Here is a 25,434-nt window from a genome sequence, read left to right as displayed (position 1 = left end):
CTCTTTTCCATGCCTGCCATCACAATCACCCTGGCCCCAGCTGGGATCACCTGTCTTAGACCAGGTCAAGACTTTTTTTTTTTTCTTTTTGTCACAGAATCTCCCTCTGTCACCAGGCTGGAGTGCAGTGGCACAATCTCGGCTCACTGCAATCTCTGCCTCCCAGGTTCAAGCAGTTCCCCTGCCTCAGCCTCCCAAGTAGCTGGGACTACATGAACGCACCATCACACCAGGCTAACTTTTTTGTATTTTAGTAGAGACGGTGTTTCACCATGTTGGCCAGGATGGTCTCGATCTCCTGACCTCATGATCTGCCTTCCTCGGCCTCCCAAAGTGCTGGGATTACAGACATGAGCCATCGCATCCCGCTAAGACTTCTTCTTAACTATTCTCCCAGTTTCCTTTACTGATCATACCACATACTACTGACCATCCCATGACACTGTCCAAAAGCTTTCAGTGGCATTGAACCAAATAAAACCCAATCTATTTATAACCAAGCACCCAGGCCCACTAGAATGGGTCCCAAACCCCTCTCACAAGCGTATTTTCCACTGCTGTCCTCCATTTGGTCCAAGCTCTGGTCAAAACAGATGACTGACTGTCCTTAAATAGAGCCTCCAATCTTGGAGGACTCTGCCTGGGATTTATTCATTAATTGAAGAAGCCCCTATCTCAACCCGTGTTCCTTGTTAATATCTTACACAGAAAAGCCCAGCTCAAAACAACTCATCTAAAAGACCCTGTTCAGCTTTTATCAACCACACTGGATTCCTCCTTTTAAAATTTAACAGCATGCTTGACAGACGAGGGATTCTCGTTTTCTCCTCCCTTAGGGTATTTACTGCTCCATTAGGGGACTTAGCGCTTCCTTAGAGCACTTGCCATAAGCCTCATGGCAGAATATAGATGGAACTGTTACCCACTGCAATGCCTAGGTGACTTAGCTGGACCCCTACCCCACTTTTGTTGCCCAGTGTTTATGCAACATAGCTAAATGCCTACTGAGCTTTAACCCTGCTTATTTTTAGGAACAGGATGTCTGGGGTCAGAAGTTCCTTCTTAGGCAGCTTACTCAACCTCTGAAGAACCTCTAGCTTCATTATAATTCAATTTCCATACTGAATGACACTCCCACTAGTGCTAAGACGGTTGACAATCACAATGACAATGACTGGATGAGACGAAAAAAGGACAAAATAAAGGAAACTCTTTGATTCCTAGAAAATCTTTATCCCTTTCGAAGAAAAAGCATGAATATGCCTCCCACTGTTCTTAATGCCCAGCCCCTTCATTAAGGATGCCCCATATCCGTAACTTCCAGTTCGTAGGAACCCAGAAGTTGATTTGTGAGCTACACTCCCACTTGTCCAATTCCATAGCCATTGACCAAAGCCTGTGGTGCCTGACACTCACTTTTGGTTTTGTGTGTTGGCTTCATGAAAATGAACAGGCAAGAGCCCCTTTCTGGGGTAACCAGGACCCCGGGTAACAGAACTCTGCTTTAGTTACATGCATACTAGCACATGATCTAGCACAGGGCCTTGCATATGACATGCACTCATAAATATTTGATCAATAAAAGATATATAGAACAGGTGAATAATACAGCCCCTGCCTTTAAGGAGCTTGCATTTGGGGACCGGGGACAATGCGATAAGCATAAAAGTGAGTAACAATGACCTATACCATAATATTCTAAGTATCATAAAAGAAATATAAATGAAATTACGTAGGGAGCACAAAAAAGAAAGCTTTTCAAAAGAAAGGAGTTTTATGAAGGAGGTAGAACTTAAAATAGATCTTGAAGGAGAAACAATATATTGGTGAGCAAATGTCAGAGAGTGAGGGAAAAGAGTTAAATACAGAACCAAAAGCATCTGCAAAAAGCACAGAATGGTGAGTAGTGGAAGGCAAGGCCAGAAAGTGAGGCCAGCATCTGTAATACCACAATAAGGAATTTGAAATTGAGTCTGCAGGAGACAGGAGCCACGGAAGGCTTTGGAGCAGAGGTGTGATGTAGCCACATCTGCATTTTCAGATGACCATTTACACAGCATCGCAGAAACCAAGCTGGGATGTGCATCAGAATCACCTGGAGAGTTTCCAAATTGCTTAATACATACAGAAAAGTACAAATAACAATACAACACTTCTCCATTCTCCAACAAGACACCAAGAACCAAGCTAACTTGTTCTATAGAATCCCTGAGGAGTTTGGCACCTAAGGACATCCATTGGCAAGAAGGCAGGGGTGAATCTTAGGTTGAAAACAAGGTGATTTTTAAAAAGTAGACAGAACAACTTAGACCTCCAGAGCATCTCCTGAGCCCTATATGGCACGGCACTGATCCTATAGAAGATTAGAGCTTCCTCCTTTGGAAAAATTTAACTAGAGGGTTCTCTGGACTTGAAAGCATCAGGCAAAATGAAGCAGTGGATAAAGTATGGCACGGAGAACTGGGAGATTCAGCCACAGTCTGAACACTGAAGCACCCCGCACCTATACAGCTGCAGAAACACAAGCCTTCTCCCTGTGTCCTCCTTCCCACCTGGCCTCTCTCCTCCAGGAGACTGGATAATTCTTCTCTGGAGAAACTACAGGGTCCCAGAGGACACCATACATACCTACCATACAGCGCCTACAGGAGAGCTCTACCTACTCATATTGAACTTTCAGCTTAAAGACAGCCCAGGATCACCAGACATTGGAGGCAAACCTCCCACATGAAAAAGTGGGTCCAAAAATAACAAATAATACATGGACCTCAGAGACAATAAGGCATATGAAAACTATGTATTTTTTTCTCAAAAGATAAAAATGTCATCTGGTTATTGTTTTATACATCCAATATTTCTTTGTAAAAGGAATAATGAAAATAGGGTAGGACTCTTAGAAGTAAAAAGAAGTTAGAAATTTTTAAAAAATCAGTAGAAGAGTTAAAGATGATGTCAAAGAAATCTTTCAGAAAGTAGAAACATTTGTGAAGGGAAATGATAAAGGCACAGAAGATCAGTACACGAGCCAAACGAGTTCTAGAAACAACCAAAGGGAAGAAAAATGTAAGCTAAGAAATAATCAAATAAATATATTTTTTTAATTTTCTACTACTAAAATACATGAGTCTCCAGTTTGAAAGGGTTCAGAGAAGGCCCAGCAAAATGAATGAAAAAAATACATGTACATTATTGTGAAATTTCAGAACCAGAGAAAATCTTAAAAGTTTCTGGAGAAGGGGAAAAAATTACAAATAAATGATCACAAACCAAAATGACATCAGACTTTTCCATAGCCACATATATAGAAAAGCATGGAAAGTAACTACAAAATCTTAAAACAAACTAACAAACAACAAACTATTTCACTCTTTGTTCAGCCCTTGAACTTGAGAGATAATTTTTCTGATACAGAATTAAAGATACTTTTAGATATGCAAAGGGTCAAGAATTTGACCTCCTATTAAAAGATGCCTAGGAAGAAATCAGGGGGTGTGCACCAGCAAAACAAAAGAGTAAGCAAATAAAGAGGATGATGGATTCAGAAAACAAGAATATTGTAACAAAGAACCACCACAAAGGGAAATAGCAATACAACAGCTCCACACCAACCATACAGAGCAACCCATCCACATTAACGCAAGAGGACTCAGGGCTCCAAGCTGCTTGTAGCAATGATGTTTACATATACTCAGTCAATAATATTCTAGGTAAAGTGAGAAGATAAACAAGAAAGGGAGTAGGTGATCACAGTACATGTTGGGTAAGCAGTGACAAATTGCAGAATTATAATGTCAATTGTTACCACTAATTTAACTAGAGACTTTTGATAAAACAAAAGGTCATAGATAACATCCAAAACTGATAAGACAAGGAAGAGTGGTATATGCATGTTATTTAGAAATGCAGAGGTCAATACCAAAAGAAACAGCTACAACAATAAAGGAAGGTGGTCTCTACAGAGCAGGACTAAAGGATGTGGATCACAAGGCTTCCATTATATGCCCTTTAGAGGTTGTATGGAGATAAAGGGGAAGGATTGATTCATGGATACTTTCTGAGGGTAGACGATATGAAGGAAAGTTGAAGATGTTCTTCTACAATTAGAAGTAGGGGAGGTTGGTTATACATAGGGAATGAATCAGGGGGTTAGGGAGGGTGAGAAAAGAATTTAATCAAGGAACCCACATTATGGTGCATGTGATACATTCTTGTTCCTTGTGCAGAAGTCTTCCCTGGCTGCTTGGAATATGAATTCCTCAAAGGCAGGTACTTCCTTTGTACCTTCTACAGGAATTTGCATTCAGTAGTTATTTTAAAACTGTAAGTTGAATGTTTAAGATTAATAGGGCCAGCAATTACTATGCAGACAGGACATAGGGGTGTGTGTTTGTGTGTGTGTGTGTGTGTGTGTGTGTGTGTAGGATTTGAGTACAGGAGGAGACTAATTTATGCTCAATAAACTATGAATGAAAGAAAAATAGAATATAAAAATCACACACAAAATTAACTCTTGGAAATCTTTCTAGAGAGCTTAGTTTCTTGGTTGGGCTTTGTTTTTTTACCTATAAATGAAGAAAATAACATGTGAAGACACATAATTCAAGTTCCTTCTATTAGGCTGGTGCAAAAGTAATTGCAATTTTGCCATTACTTTTAATGGTGAAAACTGCAATTACTTTTTCATCAACCTCATAGACCTCTGATCATTCTTGTGTAACTCCAAATGCCTGGAATGTTCCTCCTCCCCCCACCCCTTGTCAATGTATCCTTCAGGTTTGAGTTTAGCTGCTTTCTTAAAGGTCTTTCCACGCCCTCTTCTGCTTTCGTTAGTTCCCTGGGTACTCTCCCTCATATACAGCACTCACCACCTCTTCACAGCACTTAGCATCATTTCCAATTACATATTTGATTTGGTGTTGCAACTACTGTTTGCTCAATAAGACTGCAGGTTGTAGAAGTCTGTAAAACACATGTTCATCCACTGTCCCATAATCCTACTCTTTTCAGGTCAGCCAAGGGCTCTTGTCACACCTGTGAGCCATTGCATCCAGGCTTCCTCAGCGCTGCTCTAAACAAGAGGAGGCAAACTGGCAATCTAGAGGGTACAATGGCCCAGAGAGGTGTTTAGTTTGGCTAACACAGTTTTTTAAATGGAAACATTCACACTAAAGTCTGTATTTCTAACCTCTATTGAAATAACAAAAGGGCTGGCCATTTCTGCTTTACATGATAACACCACATGTCTGGAACTAGAGTGAGAAAAGAGACAGGCCAAAAATATATAAGCCTGGACATCCCTCTAAGGAGATGGTTCAGAGCTACAATGAATTTGCAAAAGGTCCATGACCCAAAAAGAGATTAAGAGCCTTGAAATAGCCCCTCTTCCTTCCCCAACATTTTATCATCTTCTAAGTGTTTTGCCCTCTGCTCGCCCCACATCTGTAGTTTGGCAAAGATCCGAATTTCACTCCTTTAATCTCTTTTCAGTCACTCCCTCCAGCCCTTAATCACTTTTATGACTCTTTCCTAAAAGCCTCCAATTTGTCCAAATCCAACTGTGAAGTCCTGCATTTCTTTTCCCTGGAAAGATGTAACACAGTTTAGAATTACTAAGCAAGGGTTCACCTAAAAGCTTTTAGAAGAAATATCCAAGATTTGACATGTTAAATCAATTTTCACATGCAGCTGCTCAATTCAGAAAGGAAAATGCAGGGCATTCCAGAGAACGGAAGGCACTGGGATATTGCAGAGAGATATTTCCTTTGCCTGATTGTGTACTGAACTGACAGGCAAATGGGTCAAGAGAGATTTGCTCCATTAGCCATCTTGAATATCCTGAAAACAGAAGAAGAATGGAAACTACCCATAGCTCAGAACACATGACTACCATCATTTCTGACTATACACACACACAACTCAAAACACCCTACACACACACACACACACACACACACACACACACACACAGGCCCATGTACATAAATTTGCAATCAGCCAATCAGCCAAACCTGCCCTACTCAATCTTGAAGCTTCTTGTAGTCACATCAAATCATCACACAAGGCTGGGCACGGTGGCTCATGCCTGTAAACCCAGCACTTTGGGAGGCCAAGATGAGTGGATCACCTGTGGTTAGGAGTTTGAGACCAGCCTGGCCAATATGGTGAAACCCTGTCTGTACTAAAAATACAAAAATTAGCCGGGCGTGGTGGCGCTCGTCTGTAATCCCAGCTACTCCGGAGGCTGCAGGGGGAGAATCACTTGAACCTGGAAGGTGGAGGCTGCAGTGAACTGAGACTGTGCCATTGCACTCTAGCCTGGGTGACAGAGAGAGACCCTGTCTCAAAACAAAACAAAACAAAACAAAACACACACACACACAAACAAGCAAACCCTCAAACAAAGCATCACACAGTATGATCTGACTGGAGGTAGTCACAATACATAAATTCCTATCAGATGAGAATTCATTTAAATTCCTCTCAAAGCTTTTCAAGAGGCAGAAAAACCTGTTCTTCAGTGATACCCTCCCCTGGATTAATGACTTGGGTTACCCTGTTTATCACAAATTAAGGTAACTTAGTAGTTGGATTGATAATAGCTCTTCCTCCTCAAATTGCTTCACTATGGGGTTTCTGCTTCATTTTTTGTTTTGTTTTTGTTTTCTTTTGAACATGTAGAGTTTGGGGTCACATATCAACCCCCAAACCTCCTGGAAGCAGAGTAGGCATCAGGGCCTTGGGCAAAGCAAGGCTCAAAGAGAATCTGAGTCAACGCTCCGGGAACCGCTGAGAAGCCGGGGTTCTGCTTCTAACTGCCCTGGAGTCTCAGACCGTGTGGGAGAAGCCCTTCATCTGACCATCCCCAGCAATCCTACTGGAGGGATGAGGCCTCAGGAGGGTGCCCGTATTTGTGATACAATTCTAGAACTTTCCATGTGTGCACCTCGAGTTTCTTATGCCCTACCTGACAGTGTTGTGAAGAAATAAAAAATAAAAATAATTTATAGAAGATTCTACAGTGTTTGAAATATGTTCCAGCAGGTAAGCACAAGGGTATTCTAATTCCATAGCTACCAGCCCTAAAGTCTCCAATTCCTATTGTTTGTTATTATCGGAATTTTCCTGGAGTTGCTTTTCCTTCACACATCCTTGGGGTTGTTAATATTTGGAGTCTCTGGGGAGTGGTCTCTAACAGCCATAATTCAGCCAAGACTGTCTAAACTGAGAGGGTCTTTAAGATCTAGGGGTTCTCTTCACTGGGCCTTCCAAATGACCCCTAACCTGATTATAATACTTATCTACAAAAATGCCTCCAAAGGCTCCCACTGCTCCTCAGACAAATGCAAACTCCTTTCACACAGCCTGGTGTGGCCCGGCCCTGCTGCCTACCTCCCATCTTGCCACTGCCATTCTCCCTCATCCACACGGCCTTCTTTCTGAGGTTCATATTCGCCACGCTCCATCCTTCTGCAGAGCCTCTGGAGACAGCATCCCGCCCCTCCCCTACGGTGCCCCTTCCTCCCTTTCACTTGCTCTTAACTCTTAGTCTTCCTTTCTATCTCAGTGTATGCACCACTCAGCCTGGAGAACCTGGCCTCTCTCACCAAGATTAGCTCCACCTAATAAAGGCTCACAGCACAGTCCATTCCTCATTCTCCCATGAGCATGCCACATCATTGCAATTTTGCATGTGCTTGTATAATGACATGATTAATATCTGTCCCTTGCACTGGATATTAAGCTTTGCGAGGATAGGACCATGTCTGTTTTTGTTCACTCATATCATCATTGGTACAGAAGAGGTTTAATGAATATCAGATGGACATGCAGATGGAGGCATGAATACGCCGTCTCAGCAGAACTGTCTTCTTCCCTGCCCTAGTTTGCATACCTTATCCTCTCCAGTTTTCACCTCTGGCCATATGTTTCCTCTGCCCAGAAGTTCCTTTCCCCCAACTGTCACCTGCTTTCTTCAGAGGTCTGCCTCCCCTACTATGAGGAACAAACCTTGTGCACCTTCCTGGATTCCTTAAAGCATTGCCTTTATTTCTCTTTCTTTTGATTGGCACCTTCACTTTCACTGGGTCACCACTCTGTTTTGCATTGACCAGAATGCCACACCACGGAGCTTCCTGAGAAGTCTCTGAGGGGTGGAGGATGCCAACTTCAAGTGAAGTAGCATTAGCGGCTCATGGGACAAAATTTTGCTGATGTTAAAAGGGAGAAGAGAAGGAGGCTGGCAGATACACCCACCCCTCTTTCTCTCTTCTATGGGCTGTTTCAACATGTGGCCCCTCCTTGTGATCCTCCTGCATTAGTTGCAGAAGAGACAGATGTGATTCTTCAGGCTTGCCGGAAGGCATCAGTCAGCACAATAAAGTATCCCAGTGCGTTCACTGTATCTTCCCCTGTCTCACTTCTCTTTTCCCTCACTCTCGCCGCTGGGCTGTGTCTTCCGAATAAATTGTTAGCATCTTAATCTTTTTCTCAGACTCTGCTCTCTTGAGCATCCAGGCAGATATCCTGTGATACCCCAGGTCCCCTCAAGAGCACAACTGCATTTATCGTCCAAGCACACAATCCAGTAGTTTGAGAAGGGCTTCTCTCTAAATATCCTGTGAAAGGATGAGACTATTGGAAACTTGTCCTGGACTAACAGAAGGAAACTCACAATGGCTCTGCTTGAATCTGCTCTAGTCAGAACCCACCATCAGTAGCACTGATTTTAATTCTGAGAAGTCTAATTTAAAACTGTGTTTCTCAACATTTTCAAATGATGGACCGCTTAAAGAATCTGACGGAGGCTATGAACCCCTCTTCCCAGAAAAAATGCACATATGCATCTGTTCACTGTCAGTTCAGGGGGTTCTCAGGACCTCTGAAGCCCCATTCGTAGATTTCGTATTAGGAAACACAATCAATGGGCAGTGACAGGTAGAGCAGTTGACACCAGGTTTCATAGGGAACAGCGGAAAGAACAAATTCAATACAAATCAGGGGTGGAAGATGTGAAAGTTTGTGTATTTGAAGGCATGTCAAGTGGAAAAGCCATTAAATGTTTGTTCCTATAGTATCTCCTCTTCTGGGGGTGACTTCTCTAATTTCCACAGAAAGGTTTTGCTGTCCTAGCCTCATGAGTATGCTGTAATTCTTACTTATAAAATACTACTAGTCTTGGCCGGGCACCGTGCTCACGCTTGTAATCCCAGCACTTTGGGAAGCCAAGGCAGGTGGATCACTTGAGCCCAGGGGTTCAAAACCAATGTGGCCAACATGGTGAAATCTCATCTCTACTAAAAATACAAAAATTAGCCAGGTGTGGTGGTAGGTGCCTGTAATCCCAGCTACTTGGGAGGCTAAGGCAGGAGAATCCCAGCTACTTGAGAGGCTAAGGCAGGAGCCCAGGAGTTCAAAACCAGTGGGGCCAACACGGTGAAACCTTGTCTCTACTAAAAATTAAAAAAAATAGCCAGGTGTGGTGGTGGGTGCCTGTAATCCCAGCTACTTGGGAGGCTAAGGCAGGAGGTGGAAAGCGCAGTGAGCCAAGATCACGCCACTGCACTCCAGCCTGGGTGACGGGGGAGGCTCTGTCTCAAAAAAACAAACAAACAAACAAAAACCAAAAAACAAAAAACACACACACACAAAAACAAAAACGAAAAAACAAAACAAAACAAAGAAAACCTAGTCTTTCCTCTAAAGGGCCAGATAGAGGTTCCACTTTGGACAGAAATGTCAAAAAAGACAGTGTCCAAAGACCTCACCCCCATTCTTGTTTTCTTTCTTCTTCATAAAAGTCATTCTGAGCTTGTATGCCATACAGAAACTGGCAGGAGGCTGGCTTCAGGTCATAGTTTGCCATCCTCTGCATTAAGCTGAAGCCACTGATGAACCAGTCCATCACCCCCATCATACTACAAACTCCTCTGAGGCAGAAGTCATCATTTATTTTGCCCTGGGGCCCCAGTTCTAACATAGTGATGAGTACAGAGTCGAAGGTTAATATATGTATGTTAGATGAAAGAATCCGCCACAAAGACCTCCCTTATCATGCAGTTTGAACTGATCTCATCTCATCTCTCAGGACCTGCTGACCACACTTACCCAATTATGTGGAGTGCTGTGGCTGTCCACTGACTTGAGAGGTTTAACAAAAAACCAGAGAATCCTTTCTTTGCCAATTTTCAGGTTGTTTTTTCAGTTTCTGATGTGAAAAGCATAAAATAACCACTCACTACTTATTTCCATAGCTAGCCTTTTAAAAGTAATATTCGAAGTGGGGATGATGCCAAGAAATCTGTTAAATATTCTTGTGCAGCTGTTCACATCTTAGCATTTAATTAGTTATAATTGCAATTTAAAAACAATTAAACTCTGTGGGAGTTATTTACTGCATCTCGTGGTGATTCTGTCTTTATGCCCCTCAGAGGAGACAATTGGAAGGAGAGATCTGCTGAGATTGATAAGACAAGTTATTGTCACCCATAGTTAATTTCCCTTGTCATTGTTTTAGGGTGACGGAGGTGTGACGATTTGTTGTTGTTTTGCATCATATGTTACAATTTTAGAACACAAATTTCTAAACTTTTCAAATGGTATAGTCAAAACATGGTGTAGATCTGTAGTTTTCTCTCACATCCTCAGCATAGGAAGACCAAGAAGAACCACCATTTCTCATCAAAGGTCCCTGCCCAGATCATAAACTCATTGTCTTAAAGTTGGAACTAAAATTTACATACAATGAGCCAAGAAGCTGAGATGGAAAAACAAAGGGGAATTCGAGTGTGCTAATGGTCTCATCTTGTACAAATAGAAACTACCAATTAAACTTTCCTGGGAAATAAGTGGATTTATGCATCTTTTTAAAAGTGTAGTCCATACATGTAATATCATAGATGGGATCATGGGGGAAATAATGGACAAAAGGAAAAGATCTAAGGAAATCTGAATAAATATGGACGTTAACTAATAATAACATATCATTATTGTCTCATTAATTGTGAAAAATGTACCATACTGATGTAAGATGTGAATAATAGCAGAAACTGAGTGTGGGGTATATGTGAAGTCTTCGTACTATCTTTTCAACTTCTCCACACATCTATAACTATTCTAAAGTAAAAAGTTTATTAATTTCTAAAACTAAGGGTATTCCCTAAAAAATACAATTAAGATATGTAGCTTGTAATCCGATGAAGAAGGAAAAAGTAGGTTTAAAAAAATATTTATTTCAAGAGGTCAGGAAACCAGGTGTAGTGGCATGCCCTTGTAGTCCCAGCTGCTCGGGGGGCTAAGAAGGGAGGATCACTTGAGACCAGGAGTTCAAGGCCAGCCTGGGCAAAATAGTGAGACCCTATCTCTAAAATTAAAACATTTATTTTAAAAAAGACAGGAAATAAGAAAAAGTTGTCTATGGGGGGAGAGGTTGATAAGCATTATACACAACACACACAAAAGAAAGTGGCAAAAGCAAGGTTTGTATTTTAAGGATGCAGTATCTCCTGTCCTGTTCCCCTACTTTAATATTTGGCTGGCACTCCCCAGTTCCCTTCTCATTCAAAACTTCTTTCACTCGTATCCCAGACCCCTTATCAGTGATCTGCGATTCAATCAACCAATGAACAAATATTCACTGAGCCCCTGGTGCTGGTGTAAGATCCTCAGTAAATGCTACATGACCCCATTCCTGGAAAAAAGCAAGGCAGCTGCCCCATGGGTCTTCCTCAGGGGCACCTCCCAAGCCCGGTGCAGTGCTGACTGCACCCGGCTGGCACTCAATACACATTTGTCCAGATTGTCTCCGCGGCCTGGGTCTGCACCCTGGCTGCGTGATGAAATCACCTGGGGAACTTTCAATAAACGCCAATGCCCAGAGCCACGCCAAACAAGATTCCAATTTAACTCGTCTTAAGTGAAGTCAGCCAGAACACCAGCATTTTTAAAAAGCTGAGCAGAAGTTTTTAATACACAGCAGGGTTTCTTATACAGAAATCCATAAGGTAAGTGATAGCATACTAAGTCTCAATGTTATCAGTTAACGATTGTAACAGTACAGGTATGAGAGTTCTAAATTACTACTATCGTCTCTCCAGCAGCTACCAACTCACTGTGCAGACAAGACTGGAGTTACGCAGCTGCAAACCAGGGAGCACCAAAGCCAGCAAGCCACCAGAAGCTGGAAAGAGGAGAAGAAAGATTTCTCTATAGATCTTAAAGGAAGCATGGCCTTGCTGACACCTTGATTTCAGACTTCTAACATCCAGGACTATGAGACAATAAATTTCTGTTGTTCTGAACCATCCAGATTGTATTACTTTGTTACAGCTGACCTAGGAAATTAAAATTAATACAGCTTCCAATTGGGTATGGGGGGTAAAAGAAGAATAAGATAAAACTTCATAATCCAACAGAAGGTTGGAATTTTTTTAATAGTAAAAGGAAAAAAAGTAAGAAAGATTTCATATAACAAATACAAAATAATATGGCAGAAATAAATTCAATGTATCAGTAATTCAGAAACTATGGACACATTACATTCACTTGGAATGCAAAATGTTGAATGGCTTTACAAATCTGATTCATTGCTATGTAATTCCTAGTGACATTTCCAGAATAACAGAACAAAATGATAGAAAATATATAAAAAATACAGAAGATGAAAAGACACACCAAACAACTATAAAAAAAAAAAAAGGCTGAGATGGTAATATGATATCAGAGGCAAAAGGCAACAATTCATAGTGACAATGCACCAAGTACATGTCCCTAAACAACACAGCCTACAAAAATTTAGAGGAAAAACTGACAACTCTGAGGAGAAATGGAAAATCCCACAGTGGAAAGTCAGTAGGGCTACAGATGATGTGAACATGACCAGCAAGATGAATCTAAAAATATGCTTAAAATTTTACTCCCTATGAACAGAATTCACGTTCTTTTCTCTTTTTTTAAGTACATGGAGTATTCATAAAATGAACCATGTACTAGGTTTTCAAGAAGTCCCAATAAATTTCAAAGAATCAGGGTTACTACAGACAACACTCCTTGACCAAAATACAATATTTTTTATCGCTGAATTCAACTTAACTTTGACAGAAATGCGAATTAAACTAAAATGAAATTGGATTTTTCAATGATATTGCAAATACAAAAGAACAGCAACACCCTGTGTTGGCAAGGATAGGAGAAAATGGGATGCTTCGCCATGGCAGAGTGTATATGCACAGTATTTGGCAGTATCTATCAAAATTTAAAATATACATTTCCCCCTTTGCTTCCAATCCATTTCCAGGAATTTTTCTTATAGATACACTTAACAAATGTATGAGGATTGTCATCACAATATTGATTGTTATAACAAAAGATACAAAAACCTTAATGGCTATCAAAGTGGGAATGACCAAATTGCAGTTTTCTCTTATAGTTAAATATTAATAAGAATTAGGCAGCTCCATGCTCACTAATTGGAAGAGCTCCAAGACCTGCAAGGTGCAAAGCAACATATATAGTCACAATCTTAGTATTTATAAGGAGAGGAGTATTTACATTCTAAGAACATAACCAAGAACCTGCTAACATTAGGTGCTTCTGAAAAGAAGTACAGGGAGACAGGATAGACCTACTTTCACTAAATACCTTTTTGTAGTATTTGCATTTTTACCATGTTTATGAATTACTATTTAAATAATAAATAGGCAGAAGTCTCTAGTCATTTTATTTATTCATTTAAAATGAAACATCTAAATAAAATGAAGTCTCTGGTGATAAGCCTAATAAACTAATTGCAGATATTCCAAATTCCTTTGCACAGTCCTTTTAAATTCGCTTATTGATGAACTGTCAGGGCTAACTTGTCTTTGCAATGAAACCAGCAAACACGTTCAACAAGGCTTTCAAGGAGGTCATTACCTGATTGGTACATGCAAACGTACTCAGTAAAAACTGCAGGGCAAGAACAGTGCAGACAAATGGAAGACTTTCCTAGCAAAGCAATGTGATGAACGCTGGCTACCTCCCTGATTTCTCTCCCAGCTGTACTCCATGTGGATGCACCAAGTACAATTGTGGCCCTGCCTCAGGACCTTTGCATGCATCGTTCCTATTTTCTGGAATGCTCTGCCCCGGACAGTCACATGGCTTACTCCCTGGATTCACTCAGCTCTCTGCCCAAATGTCACTTAGTCACAAAAGCCTGCCCTGACCAGTTTATCTAAAAAAAATTCTACCCTGTCGATCTCTATTTCTTTACCTGGTTTTAGTGCTTTTTTCATCACTTAGCACTACCTGATGATTTTTGTTGGCCTCTCACATTAGAAGGTAAGCTCCATGAGGACAGGGACTTTTTTACTGTTATCTGTCAGTACCTATAGCACACAGTAGGCACCAAATAAATATGTGCCTCTATCATAAAATTTGCAGATGGGAAATCTAAACATTGTTTTATGTTTTGGCCAAACTCCTTCTAAAGTGTTTGTTTATTTTTGCAAACTACAGCTTCCTCTCTCCTTTTATGCCTAACTAACGATCAAAGACAGGACAAATGGAAAAAAGTTTTCTCTGGAGAAAGAAAATTCAAGGATGGAGAGAAAGAATTTACTCCATGATGCTGGATTTTGTGGAAATTCACTAGGCATTTATTTCCTTGGTCACCCAATCATAAAAGTGAAAGAAAAAACCTTCTTTCAGCCAGTGTGGGGAATACAACAACAATGCTACAAAAGTACTGGTATTCTAAATGCAAGGATGAGTTTAAAGAAATTATTTGAATCTAAGAGTGTGAGAGGGACATTGGCTATCATGGTCCAGCAGATGTGAGTCAGATCTAGCTAACTCCCCAAGGATCAAGGATTCAGCTGCCATGCCCTGAACAGACACCCCCGATTCCTACAAGTTCAACTCTCTATGAGACTTCTCCCATTTACCTTCTCTGGACCTCACTTAGCGCTAACCTATGTGAGGGAATCACTGGGACAGAAGGAAGCCTTCTCGCCCTGCCACTTCCCAGCAGCCCTGCCCTGAAAGAACTCCCCACACTTTGGTTCTTTAAGGGAGCCCCACATCATGCAAAGCACTGAGCCACAAGCTCGCTCATTGCCTTGGCGTCACCAGCACTGACTGAGAAAAGATGGTGGTAGGTGTAGGCTACAAGCCAAACACTCAGGGTCCCCGGCCTTTTCCCACCACAGCCTGTCACCCAGGAAATAGAGAACAAATCTTTCCAATCCCTCCCACATGCACAAGGTCCTCTGGAAGCAGGTTATATACATTTGTGAATACATTTGTGAATTTATACACAGCCTGGTGTCAGGCCAATAAACTACTTCTGGAATTCAGTTCCAGCAAAGAAAAAAATAAATAAATAAAATTCACCCCCATGCAACAATGAAAAAAGAAGGAAGCAAGAAATTTTAAAAAGAGGTGAGTCTTCTATTCTTCCTACCCACGGGCTTTTCCAGTCTCTAGGAAGTTCTTCTTATAGTCTAACCTAATTTCTTCTTGAACCAATGTAAGACTTGTATGTCTCCAATTTTCATGGGAAATGGAGAGGAGCTCACAACTATGATCCGTATTACCTATCTTCAAATACTTCAGGGCCTCTCTCTGCCTTCTCTTCTCTAAGATAAACAAGTTATCTTCTTTAAGTCTGTAATAAAAATCTGATTTATTTCATGGCCCCCTTGATCTTGAAACACTGCAAATTTGAATAAGAGATTTTTTTTTAAAGTAGTTACGTTGCTGTAAGTTCTGCTCCTGTAATACTTAAACTTCCCCCATTATGATACCTCTTTGCTTGTTATATTTTAAACAGTGCAGGGAATGAGAAAAGATTTGCCTTGCCAGCATCTGTCACCGCCGACCCTGGGTTGCCTCTGAAGTGTATGCTTACAGCATTTACCTAAAATTATTAAGTGCTCTGGTGACATTATTACAAGAGGGGGCAGGAAGAGTGTCAACCTAATGAAGCGGCAGATTCTATCTGATGGTCTCCATCTGAAAATGGGCACAGGCCAGGCTGTGTGCTAATCAAGCCACCAAGGGCCCTTCACCCTTGGACAACAGTAGCCTTTGACTACACCTGAGAGGAAAATGAGCTGCCCCCTTTCTAGTGCTAATAAGCTTAGTGGAGAACGGGTTATGTTTCATGGGAAAAGCTATGCTGTCCCCTTCCAGGGCAAGCATCCAAAGCATAGGGGCTCCAGGAGGCAATAAACCATTCCTTCCCGAGCTGGAACTTGAACTACCTTGCTGGAAGGCTGACACTGTGGCCTTGAGTTCAGGACTGCCAGCACTTCACGGTGCTACATGTCATAGCGTTTCCATGTATCCTTATTGAATAAATGAATTAATGAGTTATTAAGATTTACATTTGGTTCTGAACTTCCTAGTAAACAGCAAGAGGAATATACCAGTTCACGTAGTTTTCATGTGCATAAGACAGAAGAGAACATTACTTTAGAAAATATAACACTGCCAAAATTGTTTTGGAGAATGTTGAACACACGCTTCTGTGAGTTCTTAAAGTCCTCTGCTGATGGTCATGTGCAGTGGCTCACACCTGCATAATACCAGCAATTCGGGAGGCCAAGATAGGAGGATTGCTTGAGGCCAGGAGTTCAGGAGTTCAACACTAGCCTAGGTAATATAGCAAGGCTCCGTCTCCACAAAAAAATTGAAAATGAGCTGAGTGTGGTACACATACCTGTAGTCTTAGCCACTTGGGAGCCTGAGGTGACAGGATGGCTTGAGCCCAGGAGTTCAATGATACAGTGAGCTATAATCATACCACTACCCTCCAGCCTGGGTGACAGAGCAAGACCCTGTGTCTACTTAAAAAAAGAAAATCTCCTCTGCTGAAAACCCATGCAAAAGGTCAGTGCTCTTATTCTTTATTTGCTAATGGAAAGATCTGTTGGTCACACATGGATTTTCCCATCCACATCTGCACCTGCTTATGTGGCAAAAATAAAAGTCAGTAGCTTCTTCTCTACATCTTTAATAGCCAACATGAACATACTATGGAGTCACACTCATTCAAACTGTTGGGCCTGGAATAAGAAATCACATGGAGTACTGTTCAGCAATACATAAATTGTTTCTCATCAAGTGGTCAGATTCTACCTACTAATAATGTGCAACTAATTCTAGACTTCCTTTCCCTCCCTAGGTTCATATTTATCAATGACAAGAGTCTGAATCCATATATTCAAACAGGAGTTCAGAGAGTAGAAAAGAGAACATAATTTGTGTTTTTTAAAAAAGTAATTTCAATGAATAATGTCATCACACAAACTCTTTCAACTTAGCAGGAAAGAAGCCACAGGACATTATTCTATCTTCTAAGCAGGATAAATAGAAACTTGGAGGAAGCAATTAGCCTTCTGAATTTTGGAATTTAATGATACTTTATAAAGAGTGAAAAGATTAACTCCTAATGTCAGCCGGGTTGACATGAAAACAGATAATTTTACATGGCATTAGAGGTAATGGCATTGGTACATCATACCAAATTGCCCCCGAAAGATTGTATTAAAATTTAAAATATGTATTCCTTTGACCCAGCAAGTTTACTTCCAGTAATCTATTATAATGAAATAATAGACTATTTCTTTGTAAGTTACAAAGATATATGTATAGGGATTTATTTATAGTACAGATGTGTTGTTTATGAAAGAAAAAATGAAAACAATCTAAATGTCTACTAACGAAAATTTGATTAAATAAGCCCTGGCATATTTAAAGAACTATAATGATTGTTTCACTCTTGTATGCACAAATATTTATTGAGCATACGTTATGCTGAGCGTGGCTCTAAGCACGAGTTATATCACATAAAATATACAAAAATCTCTGCTCTTGTTGAATTCATATTCCAGACAAAAGTTTTTGAATAAAATTTTAATTGGTAAATTTTGAAATGCCTACATGTTTTTGAAATAGAGACATACATATATTTCAGAGATACATATTTTCTTAAACATAGATAAGCCAGATGTGCCCTTAAATGAACCCTCTGCAATCTCTCTGAAGCCCCTGTGGGTCCCTTACTTGCAAATGGGAAACCACTGGAGTATCTTAAAAATAAAATAATAGCAGCCTGAGCTTTGGAACACACTTAAATGGATCCACTCATGGCTTTGATATATACACTAACTGCATGATCTTAACAATTTAATTAACCTCACTCATCCAGTTCCCCCTCCTTGACTCACAGGATTACTATAAGAGTTCAAAGAAAAAAAAAATACCGAAAATCCTTTACACAATGCCTAGAAAACAGCAGATGCTCAATAAATGTCTGCTGCCTTCATTCTCTCCTTAGACTGCCTTGGCATTCAGAACACAACTTCTCACTGCCTTTCTTTACTAAGTTATTATCCAACTTAAAAGGAAATGCATCCATCCAAAACATTTAAATGAAGAATTATTGTTGCTGGATCAAAGGATTTTTAATTTTCCTCTCTGTCCTCTTTCTCTATCTTGGCCCATATATACACAGCAAAAATCAATCAATCTTCTTTCCTTCAGCAACCACATCTTTGTACTCCTTAGCACTGTTCCCTCTTCACAGAATAAGCTGCCTAAAAACATTTTTTAACTAGGCCAATATTCATTAGCTTACTTCCACCAGTATTCACATTTTTTTCACAAAATAATTATTTTCTCACAAAGCTTATAAATCAACAAGGACAAACGCCTCTGCGGAATTTGGAGGAACCATACCCTTCTAAACTGACGGCAGCACCCTCACAATTTGTTTTCTATTGGATGTTTTTCCTTAATTCATACACTCCACTTAATGCTTCAGCACAGAAAAATCTTTCAGCAGAATATCTATTAGATACTCGCAATCATGAAAATAAAATCCAGTGGCATACAATAAGATGGCTCGTGACCCACTGCCATCTGCGAGTGAGACGTTGTACCAGTAAATCTGCTAAGAAGCTAATGAAGACTCGGAATCTCTGGATGCTAGAGTTGGCCTCTGGCTGTCAGGTTCTACCAAAAGCCACGGTAATTCTTTCATTTAGTCCAGGGCACTGGTAGCTTATGAAATATTGAAAATAATGTTTCCTATGAAACTCACTGTTTCATCAGATAAATACTTTCAGGCACTTGGCACCAAGGGGAGAAAAATGCAACTTCCGAAGTAATGCTCTGTTTAGACTTATATGCATATGAAACTGTGAAACTAATATATTTTTCTTTTTGCTTTGGTTGCCAGAATGTTCTGAATAAGATATAAATCTTAATAACTCATTCATTCTTCTACGTAGTCAATAAACATACACGGAGCCCCTATTACATGTCAGCCACCATGCAAACTGCTGGTAATTTTAAGCTCAAGGACACAGTGTCAGCCCGCCAGAAAGCCATGGAAAGATATGAATTAGCAGGTAGCGATGACTATGATTAGACATTCATGGGATACTCTGGGAACACAAAGAAAGGGTACGACTCCCAGCCTGGGGTGGGGAGGGATGGCAGGGAGAATCAAGGAAAATATCCCCTTAATGTAACATAAGATATCAGCTCTGGTTCTTAGTAAATTATCTCTCATTTGATTTATGAGGTTTCTTAATTCTTTCTTTAAAAATGTTTTAAGCTTCTAGAAATAGTTTGGAAAAAAACGGCACTTTTGTTTTTTGAGACAGGGTCTCACTTTGTTATCCAGGCTGGAGTGCAGTGGCACGATCTTGGGTCACAGCTGCCTCCACCTCCTGGGTTCAAGCGATTCTCCTGTCTCAGCCTCCTGAGTAGCTGGGATTACAGGCACCTGCCACCACCCCCAGCTAATTTTTGTATTTTTAGTAGAGATGGGGTTTCACCATGTTGGCCAGGCTGGTCTTGAACTCCTGACCTCAGGTGATCCACCCACCTTGGCCTTCCAAAGTGCTGGGATTACAAGCATGAGTTACTGTGCCCAGCCAAAAATACCCATTTCTTTATTCATACATACACATATTTAAATATGCACACAAAGCTCATTAAACAATAGCCTTTTAACCTAAAGGAATTCTCAAAACTAACAAAAAAAATAGTTGACAATTGACATTACAAAGGGACCCTGGGAAAATCAGACACAACCAAAAGTAATCTTTTTTGTTTGTTTGTTTGAGACAGAGTCTTGCTCTGTCACCCAGGCTGGAGAGCAGTGGCGCAATCTTGGTTCACTGCAACCTTCGTCTCCCAGGTTCAAGTGATTCTCCTGCCCCAGCCTCCCAAGTAGCTAGGATTACAGGCGTGCATCACCACACCCGACTAATTTTTGTATTTTTAGTAGAGACGGGGTTTCACCATGTTGGCCAGGCTGGTCTTGAACTCCTGACTTCAAGTGATCCACCTGCCTCAGCCTCCCAAAGTGCTGGGATTCCAGGCATAAGCCACTACACCCGGCACTACAAGTAATCTTCAAAGATGGTTCCTGTAAATATTTCCCATGATTCTAAAATAACTTTGGTTTTTAAATATTATTTTATGAATACAGTATGTTCTTAACCTTGCATGCCTCGCTACTCTTTATTCCAGCACACCAATTCCAAAGATCTTGATCAAGTAGCCCTGGGCTGGTAGAGAGTGATTGACAACCCAGATTGACTACGTGGTCTCAGGACGGATCTTGGCTTGCTTCCAAATTTGGCTAATGCAAAGCTCTTGCATTCCACTGCCTCCTCTTATACCAACTTTTCCCTCTGCCACATCATATACTGTGAGAGAATGGGGTTGTTGGCATAGCTTCAAGTTATATCATTGATTCAAATCTATCCTAAGCAAACCTACTTTTATTTCAGATGAATATTCTCTAGTGATCTGAATTGCAGGGGCAGTAAAACAACCCTACATTTATGTAAGCATTCCCATCCCCCAAGGAATAGTTTTCCAGGCGTACAGATACCTTAGAAGCGATAAAGAGTTTAGTAGGCTAGAGTCTTTTTTGTGGCTTTCTAAAGAATCAGAATTCCATGTAATTGAAATATAATGAATTTGGTGCTTAACAACAACAACAACTGCCTTAATAAAGTACAATCTAGGCATAATTCTCATTTAATAGCAGCCACCTCATAAAACTACGGTTAAAATGAGAATAGCCAACTTGTAAATCAGAAGCAGCCAAGGTAGTAAGATGTGACTGCAGAGAAGAGCGCAGGGAGAAGCTGACTCCATCCCATTAAGCCTTCTGCCCGATCCTTCTCCAGCTCAAGCACACAGGGCTCTCTCTCTCTCCTTTCTTCAGGTCTCTGCTCAATGTTCCCTTCTCGGAACCACACTTCATAAAATAATACCTAAAGCATTCCCCAGCCCCCTTCCCTGCTGGCTTGCTTTGCTTACTCTTCCTTCCTTCTTCCTTCCCTTCCTTCCTTCATTTATTTGCTTTTGCAGAGCATTTGCCACCACTAGAAACATATTGCTTGCTGGTCTTTCCTCTCCCCTCAATATAACATATCCCCAGAGAACAGGAACCATGGTTTGTTCACTACTGTATCTACAGCATCTAGCACCAAGTAGGCATTCAATACATATTTGCTACATGGATTTTCTTTATTTCACTCTTTTAGCTCACACACATTCTCTCTGTGCATCTCCGTACTGACACCGAAGCACACTGAATGAAGGTAGAAAGAACATTCTCTAACCTTCTCTTCTCCCTGATTCTAGCAAAGGAAAGGACTCTACAAAAAGTCAAAGCCAATTGAAGCAAGTGCCCCAAGAAGTTCTGCTAATCTTGCAGTAATACATCTAGGATTATACTTTACAGACTGACATGTGAATGTATTTTGACTTAGTGGTTCTGATACTCTTGAAAGATGCCCAACTCTGCCTGGTTCCCAAAACTATTCTCTAAGATATTCCCAAAGGGAGGAGAAATCAATAGCAATGCCTAGTTATGATCTTGAAGTGAAGCAGATTTACGCTGGCTACCCTACACCCTTTCCAGCACCTGAAGTCAAAGGACAGGGAGGAAGGAAAGGTACTAAGACTCACTAATTATCAATGAAACTATACTAATGAATAGAGTGTTTTATTGATAACCACTGGGTCTTAGTACCTTTCCTGGATCTTGGTACCTCATTAAACTGACCACAGAGCCTTAGTACCTTTCCTGGGTCTTAGTACCTCATTAAACCGACCACAGAGCCCCAGTTTCCCAAGATTACTTTGCAGTTTAGAATCGCGCTAGCCAAAGACATTCAATTTCCTGAATATGAGTCTGTGGGCCCTTTAAATCTTAAGGCTGGCTAAAGAGGAAGCAACCCAGAGGTACACAGAAATGAAAGGCTGTGGGCCACATAATTCACTGGAGATCTAGAACCTAGTAAAAACAAAACTCTGAAATATAATTAAATAAGCACTACAGTTCCTGATCCATAATTGTTCTTGGTCTGTTGCTACCATGAAATGCACCATAGAAAAAAATTTTAAAATAAGTAAATAAATAATAGCATCAGTTCCCAGAAGCTGAAGGCTTTGGACAGACTTTGAGACATTCTAAGTCTCAGTATTCCGTGTTGGTGCTTGCTACCAAAGTGTTCTACTAAACTGCCTGCCAAGCAGCAACGAAGCAGAGCCCTAGCAATTCATTCAACAAGCTACCAAGAGTGGAAGGCTAATTTAATGGGGCAGGGCCAAGCACAGTTAACAAACTGCACATCTGTAAAATGGAAATAGGTTGTCCCCAGTCTTCAGCAGTAAGACTCCTTGCTAAGTAGCTCTAAAAAGGCTTCAAAGCCTTTCTCCTTCTCGGTGTGTAGCTGCCAATGAGTTCATTTCACTTCCATCTGCGGAAAAGGAGAGGGAGCCAGAATGTGGGGCTTTGGCCCCACACCCACTAGAGTTGCCAGGGATTGAGAAATCGAGCTGCATCTAACCCCTTCCCTGGAGAAAGGACCTAAGCAATCATGTTCCACTTGTCAGTAACCTATGTGCCTTTCTATGTCCCTTTCCTTTAGCCCAAACCGAAACCAAATCATGGTACATGAAAGGTGAGTCCATTTCCACATGAACCCTTTGTAAATCTGTCCCAGGCTCCCTGGGTTCCATCTAGAATGCTGCTTCTGTTTGCTGCACACAGGCAATCTGGCATGGCCCTGGAAAATTTACATTTTCAAAACCTCAAAAAAATAAACTTCATTCTAGGCACGGCTCTTCTTTAAGCATGCAGTGAAATAAATTCTGTCTGCCCTATTTCATTTAATGCTATGCAACCAGCCCTGACTTGCCTATGATTGTTTCTTTTAAAAAAGGGAGTATGACAGTATAAAAAAGGACCCAGGATGCATGGCTTTGCTCAGCTCCATACTGGGTTAACTTTGGCATGTCTCTTCCCCTCTCCCAGTGTCAGTTTCTCCATAGATAAAGCACAAATGACAAGACTAAAATGATCACCTGAGAGTGCTGTCTAAGATTCTGTGGTTCTGTGGATTTTTCTGAGATGTTTCTCTCTTTGAAAGAAGTATTTTCATCATCAATTCTTTCTAGCCTCTCATTCTGTTTTAGCTCCCAAAGAGTTTGCTGGTCAGATGTCCTTCGCTTTATGTTAGGAGATTTTCATTGTGACTCTTCAAGTCAGTCACACAAGAGACTGACTTAAGATCCAGGAAGGGATCTGACAACTTTCCCATTCTTTGATCATTAAACTTAGGGAGGAGAGAAGTGGTGCTGACCAACCATACAGGCCCACATATATATTTCTTTTGGGATTCTGAAGATGGGCCCTTTCTAACTCTGGGCTTACAAATAAATTATTGTGCAGAAGGCTTGCAGCTCTAAAGTAATTAGTGGCCTATATCACCTTCCCAAGACAATTATCTCTCTCCTCTTTCCCTCTTCTTTTTCTTTCTCATATTTGCTCATTCTTTCTCTCTTCCTTTCCTTTCTTTCCTTCCCTCTTTCTTATCCTTTGTCTTTTCACTCAGTCCTGCCAGTACAACTAAGGAGGTTATTTAGACCTATTGGCGATCCATAGGAAAATAAAATAATCAAAAAATTGCAGCTTATCTTCAGTGAACAGAACCACAAGATTAGGACTCAAAGCCATCTGAAGCACTTTCATGTTGGCAACATTAAGAAACCTATAACATAAAAGCATACAAGATGAAATGAATCCACAATCGCAAATTAAGATCAGCAGCTACCTTTACGTCAAAACATTCTGAGACACAGCTTTGTGTCAAAAGTTCTTTCATAAAAAGTCAATATGATTAGGGGAAGATACTGAAACCACATTATTTAACCAATGAACAAGCAGTGTAATCCCTGAGATTAATGAAACTCCAGATCACAAATGTTTAATATATTTTTGCTAAGCATGAGTAGGTCATGTGGTGAGGATTTATAGTTAAATAAAAGTATCTTCTCTACATCCACTTGTGAACATAATACTCACAACATCCATGTGATTAACAAGAGCAGCCTAGTCCAGGAGGGTTGCCAACAGCAGGCAGAAGTGTGGCATATCTAAACAAATGAACGTGAAAAGGTATCATTATGACTGATATTGTAGACATTTGGGATAAAGGGATTTTAAGTAAGTAGGGGGTTTTAGGCTGGGGACACATTGTCAAAAGGTCCTGAGGCTCAATAACCTTTCCTAACCACAAACCAGGTACAAGAAAGACCCAGATTTTGTACACTGTCCTCTTGTCCTTGGGTAGAAATATTTGGCAGGACACAGATGGAGTGGATACACATTTTTAGTGTCTGCAGGAATTAGGAAGGGGAATGCAGTCAATACTCCTTTCCCCAGTCACAGAAAATCACTTAATCTAGCTCTGTTGTAAGTTAGTGGGACAAGGCCTGATACCCTCTGTAATATGCAGAAGCTTTTGGTTTTGAACATGCGTCTTCAACTTTACCACCAGGTATAAAACAGAACTTGTCAGGTACCTAAGATAAATAACCAGCTTCTGCCCCTCCTGGATTAATTACTCCATGGATGTGTGCCTAAATAAAGACTCATTATGATATGGCTATAGGACCCAAGCCAAACCACTCTGTCCAAATTAAACTAGTGACTTCTCTTCTCCTCCCCTTCAAAAGGCATTTAAAGAATTTTTTTCCCCTAGAATAATAAAAATGTCATACATCTGGAAATTTGCCATTTTGAGAGCAAAGGCTGGGGGACACATCAGGTGATTGGCACAAACTGTCCTCAGCAACAGCCTCACGGGGGAACAAATCTTCCCTCTGTGTCCTGACCAATCCAAGGCTCGGAAAATCAGACTTAAGAGTTGGAGGGAGAAAAGCTGCCATTTGGAGTTGTGGTCCAGTTGGCCTCTCAGGGGCCTACAGGAAAGAGGGGGGTGTACCCACTTAATTGGAGCACAAAGCCTGCAGTACCCAGGCTCCTGGACCAAAATTGAGGACCTGGGATGAAGAGGAAGCAGAAGTCCAGGCACCTGTGTGAATACCTCCTCTTTCTTCCTTCCCAGACACCAC

General features: G+C 40.9%; 1 protein-coding gene across 8 annotated transcripts in view; it reads right to left on the bottom strand.

The window, feature by feature from the left end:
* LYPD6B (LY6/PLAUR domain containing 6B) overlaps positions 1-25,434 on the bottom strand; it is a 188,272-nt gene that overhangs the window by 62,475 nt on the left and 100,363 nt on the right. For 3 of the 8 annotated variants that reach the window (XM_015432111.4, XM_065525464.2, XM_065525461.2), the window contains one exon: positions 24,383-24,453. The exons of the other annotated variants lie outside the window; for them this stretch is intronic. The gene's annotated coding sequence lies outside the window, so the exon portion shown is untranslated. The remainder of the gene's footprint in view (positions 1-24,382; positions 24,454-25,434) is intronic. 8 annotated transcript variants of the gene reach the window in all.

This window comes from Macaca fascicularis, chromosome 12 (genome assembly GCF_037993035.2).
Source record: "Macaca fascicularis isolate 582-1 chromosome 12, T2T-MFA8v1.1".
Classification (NCBI taxonomy): domain Eukaryota; kingdom Metazoa; phylum Chordata; class Mammalia; order Primates; family Cercopithecidae; genus Macaca; species Macaca fascicularis.
Note: the sequence above shows the minus strand (reverse complement) of the source record. Positions and strands in the feature narration are given on the sequence as shown.